This window comes from Rana temporaria, chromosome 8, assembly GCF_905171775.1.
Source record: "Rana temporaria chromosome 8, aRanTem1.1, whole genome shotgun sequence".
NCBI classification, from domain to species: Eukaryota; Metazoa; Chordata; class Amphibia; order Anura; family Ranidae; genus Rana; species Rana temporaria.
This window is the reverse complement of record NC_053496.1, coordinates 12,284,730-12,301,720: the sequence shown is the minus strand read 5'-3', so window position 1 is coordinate 12,301,720 and position 16,991 is coordinate 12,284,730.

Sequence of the window (16,991 nt, the reverse complement as noted above, 5' to 3'; positions counted from 1 at the left end):
GGGCATGGCACATAAACCCCCTTCGTGCCCAGGCGAAATTTCAGCTTCCGGCACTGCGTAGCTTTAACTGACATTTGCGCGGTCGTGCGACGTGGCTCCCAAACAAAATTGGCGTCCTTTTTTCCCACAAATAGAGATTTATTTTGGTGGTATTTGATCACCTCTGCGGTTTTTATTTTTTGCGCTATAAACAAAAAAAGAGCGACAATTTTAAAAAAAAAAACACAATGGGCCAAGTTTAAGATACATTGGTGTATCTTTCCGAGCGGCGTACCGTATCTCAGATACGGTACGCCGCCGTAAATTAGGGCGCAAGTTCCGTATGCAGAAAGAACTTGTGCCCTTAGTTACGGCGGCGTAACGTATGTGTGTCGGCGTAAGCCCGCCTAATTCAAATGTGGATGATGTGGGCGTGTTTTATTTAAATTAATGGTGACCCCACGTATTCGACGTATTTTACGAACGGCGCATGCGCCGTTCGTGAAAAAATCCCAGTGCGCATGCTCGAAAATTACGCCGCAAGTCGTCATTGATTAGATGTGAACGTAACTTACGTACAGCCCTATTCGCGAACGACTTACGCAAACGACGTAAAATTTTCAAAGCTCGACGCGGGAACGACGTCCATACTTAACATTAGCTACGCCTCATATAGCAGGGGCAACTATACGCCGAAAAAAGCCTAACGTAAATGACGTAAAAAAATGCGCCGGGCGGATGTACGTTTCTGAATCGGCGTATCTACCTAATTAGCATATTCCTAGCGTAACTATACGGAAGCGCCACCTAGCGACCAGCGTAAATATGCAGCCTAAGATACGACGGTGTAAAACACTTACGCCTGTCGGATCTTAGGGATATCTATGCGTAACTGATTCTATGAATCAGGCGCATAGATACGACGGCCCGCACTCAGAGATACAACGGCGTATCCGGAGATACGCCGTCGTATCTCGTTTCTGAATCCGGGCCAATATTTTTTACTTTTTGCTATAATAAATATCCAATTTAAAAAAAAAAACAAAAAAAAACAATTTTTTCTCAGTTTAGACCGATATGTATTCTTCTACGTATTTTTATAAAAAAAATAAAATCGCAATAAGCGACTGGTTTGCGCAAAAGTTATAGCGCCTACAAAATAGGGGACAGAATTATTATTTTTTTTTTTTTACTAGTAATGGCGGCGATCTGTGATTTTTATTGGGACATGCGACTGAGACATATCAGACACTTTTGACACATTTTTGGGACCATTCACATTTATACAGCGAACAGTGCTATAAAAATGCACTAATTACTGTATAAATGTGACTGGCTGTCAAGGGGTTAACACTAGGGGGCGAGGAAGGGGTTAAATGTGTAAACTGGGAGTGTTTCTAACTGTGCCCCCCAGTGGCCGGAGGAGCGGAGGACGTCCATAGACGTCCTCCCGGCAATTGAGAGCCACCTTGTGGCCGTCTTTTGTCGATTGCCTGGGCGTAAAGTGGTTAAGGTCCTTATACTAACAAACTCATTTCCTCTTTTAATGATTTGATAAATAGTGTTGAGCAGAATACACCATATTCGATTTCGCGATATATCACGAATATATAGCCGAATATTCGAGAAATATTCGCTAAATTCGAATATTCGTGATATTTTATCGAAATGAAATGTTTGCGAAATTTCGCTATTGCGAATGCGAAAATAATTGCGAAATTTCGACAACTGCCGTAGGAGCCCTCTGATTGGCTCAGAATATTCGTGATATTTTATCGAAATTTCGCAAAATGCGAATGCGATATTTATTGCGGAATTTCGACAACTGCGGTAGGAGCCCTCTGATTGGCTCAGAATATTCGTGATACTTTATCGAAATTTCGCAAAATGCGAATGCGATATTTATTGCGGAATTTCGACAACTGCGGTAGGAGCACTCTGATTGGCTCTGATGCAAAAGAAGGGCGGAGAAAATAATCGCGCGATATTCCGATTGCCGAATAATCGCATTGCGATTTTTCGGCAAGATAAAATGATCGCTTCAGCTACTCGGCCCAGGGTCTCTAATCATACCAGCAATGCTTTTAGACGTCGATGGAGATCTCTAGGATGTGATCTGTTCTAAAAATAAAAATTGAAAAAATTTGAATATTCGGAATAGCGAATATTCACCGCGAAATTCGAAATATATCGCGAATACTCGAATATGCCATATTCGAGCCGAATATTCGCAATACGAATATTCGTGAGCAACACTATTGATAAATACACATTGATGATGTCATACTGGAAAACACTACAAATAACCTTTTTTATGAAACGTTGGCTGGAAATGTCAACTAAAAATGGATAAACCTCCTTTTATGTCACAACAGAAAGAAAACTCTACAGATAGTGTGGTGACCTCAATCAGGAAATGCCACATGTAACTGCTGTTTAAATAGCGGATACGGAACATTTCCTGCCATTGTCTTTTATTGTTCCATTTTAGGAAAGAAATATCTAACCAGTCACAGACCAGGAAGACGCGCATGCAACATTCCACGGCATTGACTCTGTTTTAACCCTTTCATGCCTGAGCCTATTTCTGACACTTGTTGCTTACAAGTTAAAATCTGTGGGGTAGATTCAGTAAGATATGCGCATTTTTTACGTAGGCGTTTTTGCCCTGCGCCCCCGCAAATTTTCTGCGCTACCCTCGATTCACGGAGCAGGAGCTCCGTAAATTGCGAGGGCGCTCCGGCAAAATGCCCGGCGTAAGCGCGCGCAATTTAAATGATCCCGTAGGGGGGCGGGAATCATTTAAATTAGGCGCGTTCCCGCGCCGAGCGTAGTGCGCATGCTCCGTCGGGAAACTTTCCCGACGTGCATTGCGGTAAATGACGTCGCAAGGACGTAATTTGCTTCAAAGTGAACGTGAATGGCGTCCAGCGCCAATCACGATTCACTTAGGCAAACAACGTAAATTTCTAATTTTGTGACGCGGGAACGACGGGTATACTTTAGCAAAAAACCGCTGTACGCAAACGACGTAAACTGCGTACGCAGGGCTCGCGTAACGTTGTGAATCGGCGTTAGTATGCAATTTGCATACTATACGCTGACCACTACAGGAACGCCCCCTAGCGGCCATCGCAAGAATGCAGCCTAAGATATGACTGGCATAAGAGCCTTATGCCAGTCATATCTTAGGCTGCAGTCGGCGTAACGAGCTTTCTGAATACAGAACACTCGTTACGCCCTGGCAAGTAAGCAATTGCGCTGCGTAACTATGGTTACGCAGGCGCAATTGCTCTCTGAATCCGGGCCTGTATTTTTTTTCTAGAAAACTACTTAGAACCCCCAAACATTATATATATATATATTAGAAGAGACCCTAGAGAATAAAATCATTGCAATATTTTTTTTAGGAAAAGAAACACTTTCATTAAATGGGATCCAGGCAAGGTGGCTACATTGCTACATTAATTAAAGGTAATGTGTTGGGGGCGCTCCAACACATTACCTTTAATTACTGTTATAAGTGTGTGAACACCCAATCGTTGTGGCTGCTGCTGTAGTCCATCCGTTATTTAGTATCCAATGGTGTGGTTTGCGCATCTAGTTACCCCCCCATTCCAATTACATTGCTACATACAGTGGGACCAGGCAGGGTGGCTATGTTCTTACATACAGTGGGACCAGGCACGGTGGCTATGTTCCTACATACAGTGGGACCAGGCAGGGTGGCTACATTCCTACATACAGTGGGACCAGGCAGGGTGGCTACATTCCTACATACAGTGGGACCAGGCAGGGTGGCTATGATCCTACATACAGTTGGACCAGGCAGGGTGGCTACAATCCTACATACAGTGGGACCAGGCAGGGTGGCTACATTCCTACATACAGTGGGACCAGGCAGGGTGGCTACATTCCTACATACAGTAGGACCAGGCAGGGTGGCTACAATCCTACATACAGTGGGACCAGGCAGGGTGGCTACATTGCTACATACAGTGGGACCAGGCAGGGTGGCTATGATCCTACATACAGTGGGACCAGGCAGGGTGGCTACAATCCTACATACAGTAGGACCAGGCAGGGTGGCTATGATCCTACATACAGTTGGACCAGGCAGGGTGGCTACATTCCTACATACAGTGGGACCAGGCAGGGTGGCTATGTTCCTACATATAGTTGGACCAAGGCAGGGTGGCTATGCTCCTACATACAGTGGAACCAGGCAGGGTGGCTACATTCCTACATACAGTTGGACCAGGCAGGGTGACTATGTTCCTACATACAGTGGGACCAGGGCAGGGTGGCTACATTCCTACATACAGTGGGACCAGGCAGGATGGCTATGATCCTACATACAGTGGGACCAGGCAGGGTGGCTATGTTCCTACATACAGTTGGACCAGGCAGGGTGGCTACATTCCTACATACAGTGGGACCAGGCAGGGTGGCTATGATCCTACATACAGTGGGACCAGGCAGAGTGGCTACGTTCCTACATACAGTGGGACCAGGCAGGGTGGCTACATTCCTACATACAGTGGGACCAGGCAGGGTGGCTACAGTCCTACATACAGTGGGACCAGGCAGGGTGGCTACAGTCCTACATACAGTGGAACCAGGCAGGGTGGCTACAGTCCTACATACAGTGAGACCAGGCAGGGTGGCTATGATCCTACATACAGTCTAACCAGGCAGGGTGGCTATGTTCCTACATACAGTGGGACCAGGCAGGGTGGCTACATTCCTACATACAGTAGGACCAATGCAGGGTGGCTACAATCCTACATATAGTGGGACCAGGCAGGGGGGCTATGTTCCTACATACAGTGGGACCAGGCAGGGTGGCTACGTTCCTACATACAGTGGGACCAGGCTGGGTGGCTATGATCCTACATACAGTGGGACCAGGCAGGGTGGCTACATTCCTACATACAGTGGCACCAGGCAGGGTGGCTATGTTCCTACATACAGTGAGACCAGGCATGGTGGCTATGTTCCTACATACAGTGAGACCGGGCATGGTGGCTATGTTCCTACATACAGTGGGACCAAGGCAGGGTGGCTACAATCCTACATATAGTGGGGCCGGGCTGGGTGGCTATGTTCCTACATACAGTGGGACCAGGCAGGGTGGCTACAATCCCACATATAGTGGGACCGTGGAGAACGAATGTGGGTGAAAGGGAATTCCAAAGATGTAAGGAAGATGGAAATAAGAACTATGTACAGGAACAAGGAGAGTAGATGTAAGGCAGTGGGACGCAGGGTACGGGATTCAGGGCAAGAGCAAGATCAGGACCAGGATAAATGGTAACAGTATCAGACTTAGTACAGCAAATAAAAACATTAACGCAATGTTTATCCGCAGAAGAGGGCCTTACCCCTCCCAGCAGCCAGCATCGGGTGGAGACTGATTCGAGACACCCGCTGGTAGACACTGGAACTGCAACTTTCCACCCAAGGAAACCACAGTGCCACCAGCAGGCGAATCATTGCCTGACAATATGTCTGCGGTTTGGTGTTGGAACCCACCCTCTTTGCTGTCACACATATGCGCTATGTTGGCGGCAACAGATTAAGCCCCCATTCATACTCGAGCTGCACATTTCCAGGTGATTCTGGAGCTGTCTTTGCAAGAACTGGCATTTTTGGCCATTTTCAGGCTTGAGCATTTTTGCTTTAGCCAATAGGAAACTTGTTGCTGGGAGGAGAAGCAAGAAATCAGGAAAAACAAAACAAGCATTGGTGCCTTTTTAGGCTTTTTAAACGCCCCCATTGAAGTCTGTTGGGGCCAAAAGACGCATGACTGAGCCCCAAAGAAGCTCATGTACTATTTTCGATCTTCAAGCAGCATGACGCTCAGGTATGTGCAGGCGCCATTGCATACAATGGGAATCCTGATGCTGAGCGCTGAAGCGCTTCGAGAATCACACTTCAAATCTCTCAGCTGTGAATGAGGTCTTATGAGAACAGAGAAGAGTACATTCATTGGCTGCAATCAGGGTCGCCATCAGGGGGGTACAGGCAGTACACCTGTAAGGGGCCCGGAGGTCCCCAGGGGCCCGGATGGCAACCCCCTTTTTTTTAGGGGTCCGGAGGTCCCCAGGGGCCCGAAGGCCCACAAGGCCCCAGATGGCAACTCCCCTTTTATTTTTATTTTTTTTTATAAAAAAATATATATATTTTTTAATATATTTTTATTTTATTTTTTATTAAAGGACCAATTTTTTTTTTTTTTTTTTTTTAGAGGTCCGGAGGTCCCCAGGGGTCCGAAGACCCCCAGGGCCCCGGATGGCAACCCCCTGTTTTTTTATTTATTTTTTATAAAAAATATATATATTTTTTCTAATATATTTAAATTTTATTTTTTATTAAAGGGACAATTTTTTTTTTTTTAGGGGTACGGCAGTCCCCAGGGCCCCGAATGAAAACCCCCCATTTTTATATATAAAAAAAATGTATATATATTTTTATTTCATATATATATATTATTATATATAGGGGGCCCATGCCTGAAGCTGTGTAAGGGGCCCCATAATTCCTGATGGCGGCCCTGGCTGCAATGAGAAAAGATCAATTATCGAATTAATAAATGTTTCCATAGCGATTATCAAACTGGTGATGGTGGAGGTAGGAGGTGAGCCATCCTGGGCGCACTCAGTGGAATATCATACAATACTTTCCTAAATAACGGGCTATGTAAAAATGCAAAGAAGGAGAGAAAAGCGCCGCAACATAAGTGTAGTATTTATTAAAACATTTTTATAAAACAGAAAACAATACTTCTGAATTTACATGTACAAGGTATTGAAAGACATATCAATAAGTCTCCAGCAGGTGGCGACCTTTACTATGCTTCAGTTATAAAAAAAAAAAACAGTGGGAGTCATTTAGAGTAGAAGGGGCTGATAAATTACATATTTACTAGCCCCTTCCCCCTGCTCTCCATGCTGAACCCCTCCCCCCAGCAGCTGGGAGGAGAGGAGGGAAGCCAGCAGCACTGTAGGGCAGGGGGAACCCTGGGCAGCAGGGGGAATCTGCACCACAAGTAGTGATTAGGGTGTACCCAGGCACACCTGGCACACATGCCTATGGTCTTAATAGTGAAACATGCCACTTGTTTCCCCCACCAGGGAGCCACGTGACAGGCTGACGGCACAGGAGCACCATCAAGGGATGGTTGTTACTCCAGAACAGAAGGTGCCTGAACAGGGACCTTCATGGCAGGATCACCAGATATTAAAACTGCACATTTAATAAGACAGAAAACAACTTTTGGAATCTTATTTAAAAAAAAAAAAAGCCTATGTAAGATTTTAGTTATTGGGTTTACCATAAAGTGCACCTGTCACCACACATGTGGGGTTGAGTTACTAAAGGCAAATAGACTGTGAACTAGACTGTGAACTCTGCAAGTGCAGTTGCTCCAGAGCTTAGTAAATGAGCAGAAGCTCTGCTGACTTCCATCATCCAATCATGTGCAAGAAAAAATGCTATTTAAAAAAAAAAAAAAAGATTTCTCTTGCATGTGATTGGGTCTTCTTTGCAAAGTGAAGCATTACCTCATTTACTAAGCTCTGTGACGGCTTTTCCTCACTCGCGTCTGACAGACGCAAGTAGAGAAGGGTCGATCGGCGGCTCTCCTGACAGGGGGGGGTCTGCGCTAATTGTTTATCAGCGCAGCCCTCCGTGGATGCCCACACTGGACCACAAGGGAAGCACCTAATGGCCAGGTACGTCCCCCATGGCCATCCACATGCAAATTTTTGAAAATTTATGCCAATCTGTGCCCACAAATGGGCACTGACTGGCACCAATATGGCACAAATAAAATAAAAGTGATGCCCAGCAATGGCACCCATCAGTGCCAACTATTAGTGCCCATCAGTGCTCACCTATCAGTGACCATCAGTGCCCACCCATGCCACCTATCAGTGCCACCCATAAGTACCCATCAGTGTCGCATATGAGTGCCCAGTGCCATCTATCAGTGCCCATCAGTGCCCACCCATGCCACCTAGTAGTGCCACCCATAAGTACCCATCAGTGCTCCCTATGAGTGCCCGGTGCCATCTATCAGTGCCCATCAGTGCCCACCTATCAGTGACCATCAGTGCCCACCCATGCCACCTAGTAGTGCCACCCATAATTACCCATCAGTGCCGCCTATGAGTGCCCAGTGCCATCTATCAGTGCCCATCTATCAGTGACTATCAGTGCCACCCATCAGTGCCGCCTATGAGTGTCTATCAGTGCCACCTATGAGTGCCCAGTGCCATCTATCAGTGCCCATCAGTGCCACCTCATCAGTGCCACCTCATTGGTGCCACCTCATCGGTGCCCATCAGTGTTGCCTTATCAGTGCCCGTCAGTGCTGCCTGTCATTGAAGAAGAAAACTTACTTATTTGCTAAAAAAATTAACAGAAACAAAGAATAACTTTTTTTTTTCAAAACATTTTTGTCTTTTTATTATGTGTTATGCAAAAAAATTAAAACCGCAGATGTGATCAAATACCACCAAAAGAAACCTCTATTTGTGGGAAAAAATGCTAAAAAAATTTGTTTGGGTACAGTGCAGCATGACCGCGCAATTGTCATTCAAAGTGCAACAGCGCCGAAAGCTGAAAACTAGCCTGGGCAGGAAGGTGTATAAGTGCCCTGTATGGAAGAGGTTAAACTGCCTATCAATGTTAAAATTATGATGAAGACTCCTTCTTCAATCAGTGTATTTTCTCTTGATTACTCAGGAGAGGAAGGAGATAACAGACGGACGTTCTGCATCCCGTATTGGAAGATTGTCGCCATTCTCCTCTTTTCTGGAACCGTCGTCATCCTGATCCGCCTCGCAGGAGCTCCGTGTAAGTGGAATGCCATTGGAAGTGATGGAAATGTTACCTCCTGATGTCCTCATTGAAAGACATTACCAGATTTGGCCATTAGATGGCAGAAGTATCAGAGAAATTCCCTTTGATAGTTAATGCCATCTAGTGGCCACATTCTATATTTTCTGTGTGCGATACAGAAGTGCTTAGCCAATAGCCGACACGTTTTGGGGGGGAGGGGGGGTTCCATAGGCACCCACTATATCAAAGATATTTATATTACATTTATATTTTGCTAAAAGACTATGTACAGTTGATAAATATGTAACAAATAAAAATGATATAAAGTTCACGTAAAATCAACTAAATGTCTGATTTAATGCACATCTATGAACTATTCATATCCATTATTTATATGCAATTTATTGTCAAAAGTATCGGGACGCCTGCCTTTAACCACTTAAGCCCCGGACCATTATGCAGGTAAAGGACCTGGCCCCTTTTTGCGATTCGGCACTGCGTCGCTTTAACTGACAATTGCGCGGTCGTGCGACGTGGCTTCCAAACAAAATTGGCGTCCTTTTTTTCCCACAAATAGAGCTTTCTTTTGGTGGTATTTGATCACCTCTGCGGTTTAAATTTTTTGCGCTGTAAACAAAAATAGAGCGACAATTTTGAAAAAAATTCAATATTATTTACTTTTTGCTATAATAAATATCCCCCCCCCCAAAAAAAAAATATATATATATATATATATATATATATATATATATATTTAAAAAAATCCTCAGTTTAGGCCGACACGTATTCTACTTATTTTTGGTAAAAATATTTAAATAAGCGTTTATCGATTGGTTTGCGCAAAAGTTGCGTTTACAAAACAGGGGATAGTTTTATGGCATTTTTATTAATATATATTTTTTTTTTACTAGTAATGGCGGCGATCAGCATTTTTTTTCGTGACTGCGACATTATGGCGGACACATCGGACACTTTTGACACATTTTTGGGACCATTGTCATTTTCACAGCAAAAAGTGCTATAAAAATGCACTGATTACTGTGAAAATGACACTGGCAGTGAAGGGGGTTAACCACTAGGGGGCGCTGTAGGGGTTAAGTGTGCCTCAAGGGAGTGATTCTTACTGTAGGGGGGTGGGGCTGGATGTGTGACATCACTGATCATCGTTCCCTATATCAGAAAACAGACGATCAGTGACAAGCCACGGAGAAGAATGGGGAAGGTGTGTTTACACTCACCTCTCCCCGTTCTTCAGCTCCGGTGACCGGGACACCGGCGGCGATCAAGGAGCTTCGGACCGGCGGCACGCTCGCGACCCATGGCTGGGCACTTAAAGGGCAACGTTCCTGTACGTGCCTGTGCCCAGCCATGCCATTCTGCCGACGTATATCGGCGTTAGGCGGTCCTCAAGTGGTTAAACGCACATGAACTTCAATGAATGTTTGCTTGCTTCCATTAATTCGGGAGTTGGGACACAGACACAGTCCTCCGCTGCGCCTTGGACACGATGCCTGCTGAAGCTGAGATGTAGTTGCTCGCTGCAGAGAGAAGAAAGTAGGAACACCAGTGGCCGGGCGCCCTAGGCAGCAGTGTGCCCTCGATGGCTGGCTAGTTTGCCTAGTGAAAGCACCGACCCTGACTCAACCCCCCCGGGGGCAGCTAAGGCTTTCCCTCGTCCCACAGGGAGACTTGAGCACCCAGCTAGCGCATACGGGATTGACTTTGATCAGATTTTCATAGCGGAAACCCAGAAGCCATGAACTGTCGTCACTTCCAGTATACCTGGTTAACGAGCGTTTCGCCACACGAGCATTTAAAAAAAAAATCCTGACTCGTTTTGAGTGTTGTCTCGCAAAATGAGCAGGAATTTAAGCTACATTGGTGTGCAATACCACATTTGTCCTGAGGTGCGGGGGCGCCGGAGCCGTGCAGAGCTGATCGTCAATACTTGGAAAAACTCAGAAATACTCAGTTCCCGAGCCTTTCTGATGTTTTCCGAGTTCAGCCGAGCTGTCCACGAGCCATTTTGAGTATTTTCGAGGCTCTCCGGCACCCCCTACCTCTGGCCACGTGTGGTATTGCATGCCATAGAAGTCAATGCAGAACAAATTATTTTCGTTTCCATTCACTTCTATGGGGAAATTCGCTTTGATATGCGAGTGCTTTGGATTACGAGCATTTTCCTGGAACGGATTATGCTCGTAATCCGAGGTTCCACTGTATTTGAAAAAACGCCGCTCAAATACTGTGTGACTTACCCAAATTCTCTAGGCTGGGCCTCTGCTTTAAATTATATATATATATATATATATATATATATATATATATATATATATATATATATATATATATATATATATATATATATCTATATATATATATAATGCTTGAGGGTTCCAAGACATTTTCTACCAAAAAATACGAATTGTTACCTGTAAACAAAAAAATGCCAGAAACGGCCTGGAGCTGTAGTGGATATTCCATACCTTTTGGGATCCTCATAGACGCTGAACACATGATCTACCACTAGAGGGAGCCAGGGCTCTCTGTCTTGTATCTGATGTCATGTCTTATAATAGATCATTTATAATGAGTATGATGTCATGTTCTATAACAGATCATTCATGTTCAGTTTTATTTTTAAACAGTTATTCATAAACAGAACTATGAAGCCAACAATGGAGAAGTTTTGGATCGGGCTTCTTCCTCTGACGAACGGATGGAAATGGGTGAACGGGCAAAAATTAAATGCCAGCATGTAAGTCACATTCTAATATTTAAATCTGACTAAGGGTTGTCTACCCTAGAGCAGTGGCAGCTGGTGCTCAAAATGTGTGGGGGGTGCCAACAAACTAAAAAAAACAAAAACCCATCAAGCGCAGCCACTGTGCCCGTAAATTGCCACCACTGTGCCCGTAAATTGCCACCACTGTGCCCATAAATTGCCACCACTGTGCCCAATCAATTGCTGCCAGTGTGCCCCATCAATTGCTGCCAGTGTGCCCCATCAATTGCTGCCAGTGTGCCCACCAATTGCTGCCAGTGTGCTCATCAATTGCTGCCAGTTTGCCCATCAATTGCTGCCAGTGTGCTCCATCAATTGCAGCTACTGCGCCCCATCAAAAATGCTGCCAGTGTGCCCCCCAGCCTGGCACTTACCTGTCTTGGCGCTGTCCTCCATGCTCCGAGTCTTCTCCCATCCTCTTCCCATCATCTCTGCTATGATTGGACGCCTGATAGGGCGATCACAGCGGCCTGTAGCTTCAGAAAATCAATTGATGGGCACACTGGCGGCAATTGATGGGGCACACTGGCGGCAATTGATGGGGCACACTGGCGGCAATTGATGGGCACACTGGCGGCAATTGATGGGCACACTGGCGGCAATTGATGGGGCACACTGGAGGAAATTGATGGGGCACACTGGCGGCAATTGATGGGGCACACTGGCAGCAATTGATGGGCACACTGGTGGCAATTGATGGGGCACACTGGCAGCAATTGATGGGCACACTGGCGGCAATTGATGGGCACACTGGCGGCAATTGATGGGGCACACTGGCGGCAATTGATGGGGCACACTGGTGGCAATTGATGGGGCACACTGGGGAGCAATTGATGGGCACACTGGCGGCAATCGATGGGGCACACTGGCAGCAATTGATGGGCACACTGGCAGAAATTGATGGGGCACACTGGCAGCAATTGATGAGGCACACTGGCAGCAATTGATGGGGCACACTGGCCGCAATTGATGGGGCACACTGGCGGCAATTGATGGGCACACTGGCGGCAATTGATGGGGCACACTGGTGGCAATTGATGGGGCACACTGGTGGCAATTGATGGGGCACACTGGCCGCAATTGATGGGGCACACTGGCGGCAATTGATGGGCACACTGGCGGCAATTGATGGGCACACTGGCAGCAATTGATGGACACACTGGCGGCAATTGATGGGCACACTGGTGGCAATTGATGGGGCAAACTGGCGGCAATTGATGGGCACACTGGTGGCAATTGATGGGGCACACTGGCAGCAATTGATTAGGAACTGATGACTGTTTTATTGATTTGGTATAAGCTGAAGGAGGATAAATTTAATTTTTGGGGTATCAGGAAGGAATTTCTGTTTCTCCTGTTGGAGTAAATTTCTTCATTGGGGGTTTCTGGGACTTCCTCTGGGTCAGCCGTGTGTATAACGTTCTGTATATGGAGATTTTCTTTTGGCTGACCTACATGGACTTGAGTTTCATCCTAAACTATGTAACTATATAAGATGTTTGTTCCCCTCCCTGTTTGGTAACACAAATATTATTGACAATTATTTTGTTTTTTTTTGCGTCGGTTACATAGTTTCACTTCCTATTTTTATTGGCAGCCGAGTTACACCCATGTTTATGTAATGTAGTGCCGCGCCCGTCCACCGATCACAGCTACATTGCTTTGCTGCTTCATATCTATGCAATAAATAAATAGAGTGCTTTGCAAAAGTTTTAGGCGGGTGTGAAGAAAATGCTGTAAAATATATATTTTTTTTAACAATTTACAAAATTCAAAGCGAGCAAACAGAAGAAAAAAGCTGAATCTAATCAGTATTTGGTGTGACCCCCCTTTGGCATCAAACCAGCATCAATTCTTAAAGGGGTTGTAAAGGTAAAAAAAATCTTCCCCTAAATATCTTCCTTTCCTTAGTGCAGTCCTCCTTCACTTACCTCATCCTTCCATTTTGCTTTTAAATGTCCTTATTTCTTCTGAGAAATCCTCACTTCCTGTTCTTCTGTCTGTAACTCCACACAGTAATGCGAGGCTTTCTTCCTGGTGTGGAGTGTCGAGCTCGCCCCCTCCCTTGGACTACGGGAGAGTCAGGACGCCCACTAACACGCAGCTCCTTTCTCTATCTGCAATGTAGAGAGCGTCCTGACTCTCCTGTAGTCCAAGGGAGGGGGCGAGCACGACACTCCACACCAGGGAGAAAGCCTCACATTACTGTGTGGAGTTACAGACAGAAGAACAGGAAGTGAGGATTTCTCAGAAGAAATAAGGACATTTAAAAGTAAAATGGAAGGATGAGGTAAGTGAAGGAGGACTGCACTAAGGTAAGGGAAGCGATTTAGGAAAAAAATAAAATTACCTTTACAACCCCTTTAAGGCCCGTACCCACGATCGGATTTTCCGACAACAATTGTGTGATGGACGTGTTTTGTCGGATAATCCGGCCGTCTTGTACGTTCCATTGGACAATTGTTGTCGGAATTTCTGACAACAAATGTTGGATGGTCGTGCTCTCACTGACACCAATGATGGGACACTATTCCTCCCACTGACACCAATGATGGGACACTATTCCTCCCACTGACACCAATGATGGGACACTATTCCTCCCACTGACACCAATGATAGGACACTATTCCTTCCACTGATACCAGTGATGGGGCCCTTTTCCTCCCACTGACACCAATGATGGGACACTATTCCTCCCACTGACACCAATGATGGGACACTATTCCACCCACTGACACCAATGATGGGACACTATTCCTCCCACTGACACCAATGATGGGACACTATTCCTCCCACTGACACCAATGATGGGGCACTATTCCTCCCACTGACACCAATGATGGGACACTATTCCTCCCACTGACACCAATGATGGGACACTATTCCTCCCACTGACGCCAATGATGGGACACTATTCCTCCCACTGACACCAATGATGGGACACTATTCCTCCCACTGACACCAATGATGTGACACTATCCCTCCCACTGACACCAATGATGTGACACTATTCCTCCCACTGACACCAATGATGGGGCACTATTCCTCCCACTGACACCAATGATGGGACACTATTCCTCCCACTGACACCAATGATGGGACACTATTCCTCCCACTGACACCAATGATGGGACACTATTCCTCCCACTGACACCAATGATGGGACACTATTCCTCCCACTGACACCAATGATGGGGCACTATTCCTCCCACTGACACCAATGATGGGACACTATTCCTCCCACTGACACCAATGATGGGGCACTATTCCTCCCACTGATACCAATGATGGGACACTATTCCTCCCACTGACACCAATGATGGGACACTGTTCCTCCCACTGATACCAATGATGGGGCACTATTCCTCCCACTGACACCAATGATGGGACACTATTCCTCCCACTGACACCAATGATGGGACACTATTCCTCCCACTGACGCCAATGATGGGACACTATTCCTCCCACTGACACCAATGATGGGACACTATTCCTCCCACTGATACCAATGATGGGACACTATTCCTCCCACTGACACCAATGATGGGACACTATTCCTCCCACTGACACCAATGATAGGACACTATTCCTCCCACTGACACCAATGATGGGGATCTATTCCTCCCACTGACACCAATGATGGGACACTATTCCTCTCACTGACACCAATGATGGGACACTATTCCTCTCACTGATACCAATGATGGGACACTATTCCTCCCACTGATACCAATGATGGGACACTATTCCTCCCACTGATACCAATGATGGGACACTATTACTCCAACTGAAACCAATGATGGGACACTATTCCTCCCACTGACACCAATGATGGGACACTATTCCTCTCACTGACACCAATGATGGGACACTATTCCTCCCACTGACGCCAATGATGGGACACTATTCCTCCCACTGACACCAATGATGGGACACTATTCCTCCCACTGATACCAATGACGGGACACTATTCCTCCCACTGACACCAATGATGGGACACTATTCCTCCCACTGACACCAATGATAGGACACTATTCCTCCCACTGACACCAATGATGGGGATCTATTCCTCCCACTGACACCAATGATGGGACACTATTCCTCTCACTGACACCAATGATGGGACACTATTCCTCTCACTGATACCAATGATGGGACACTATTCCTCCCACTGATACCAATGATGGGACACTATTCCTCCCACTGATACCAATGATGGGACACTATTACTCCAACTGAAACCAATGATGGGACACTATTCCTCCCACTGACACCAATGATGGGACACTATTCCTCTCACTGACACCAATGATGGGACACTATTCCTCTCACTGATACCAATGATGGGACACTATTCCTCCCACTGATACCAATGATGGGACACTATTCCTCCCACTGATACCAATGATGGGACACTATTACTCCAACTGAAACCAATGATGGGACACTATTCCTCTCACTGATACCAATGATGGGACACTATTCCTCCCACTGACACCAATGATGGGACACTATTCCTCCCACTGATACCAATGATGGGACACTATTACTCCAACTGAAACCAATGATGGGACACTATTCCTCCCACTGACACCAATGATGGGACACTACTCCTCCCACTGACACTAAGGCCCCTTTCACACTGAGGCATATTTCAGGCGTTTTAGCGCAAAAAATAGCGCATAAATAGCGCCTGAAATACTCCTGCCCCAGCATTCTCAATGTGAAAGCCCGAGGGCGATGCGCTGGCGCAGAATCTTTGGAGCGGTGAGAGGAGCGGTGTGTATACCCGCCCCCCCCCCTTCACCGCTCCTCCTTCCCATTGAAAACAATGGGACACCGTGGTAATCTCGCCGGCAATGCACCTCTGCAGAGGCGCATTGCCGGCGGTATTAACCTTTTTTCGGCCGCTAGCAGGGGGTTAATACCGCACCGCTAGTGGCCGAATACCGCCGCAATTTCGACGGTATATCGCCGCTAAAAATAGCGGTGCTATACCGCCACCGCGCGTACTGCCCCAGTGTGAAAGGGGCGAAAGTCTGAAGGACACTAGACTGGCCCTTTGCTTAGAAAGTTTGTAGACCCCTGTAGTAGAGGGATCCCACGGATATGGTATATACATAGTTGGTCCAAGCTGCAACAATGTAATTACTTACAAATATCTATACCTGGAATTCTTCATTAATTTATCATTTATTGTATTTAAAATGTATAACGCAAATCACAAAACGAAGATAAAAAGGGCGAGGTAACATGTGCCCTTCCCCCACACCCCTCCCTTCATTGTTTTTATGAAAGACGGTTACAAAGCTGTTGATAACAAGAACACATAAAGCTTTGAAGAACATATTGCATTGTTCTTTGTGGTTTGTGTATTTCC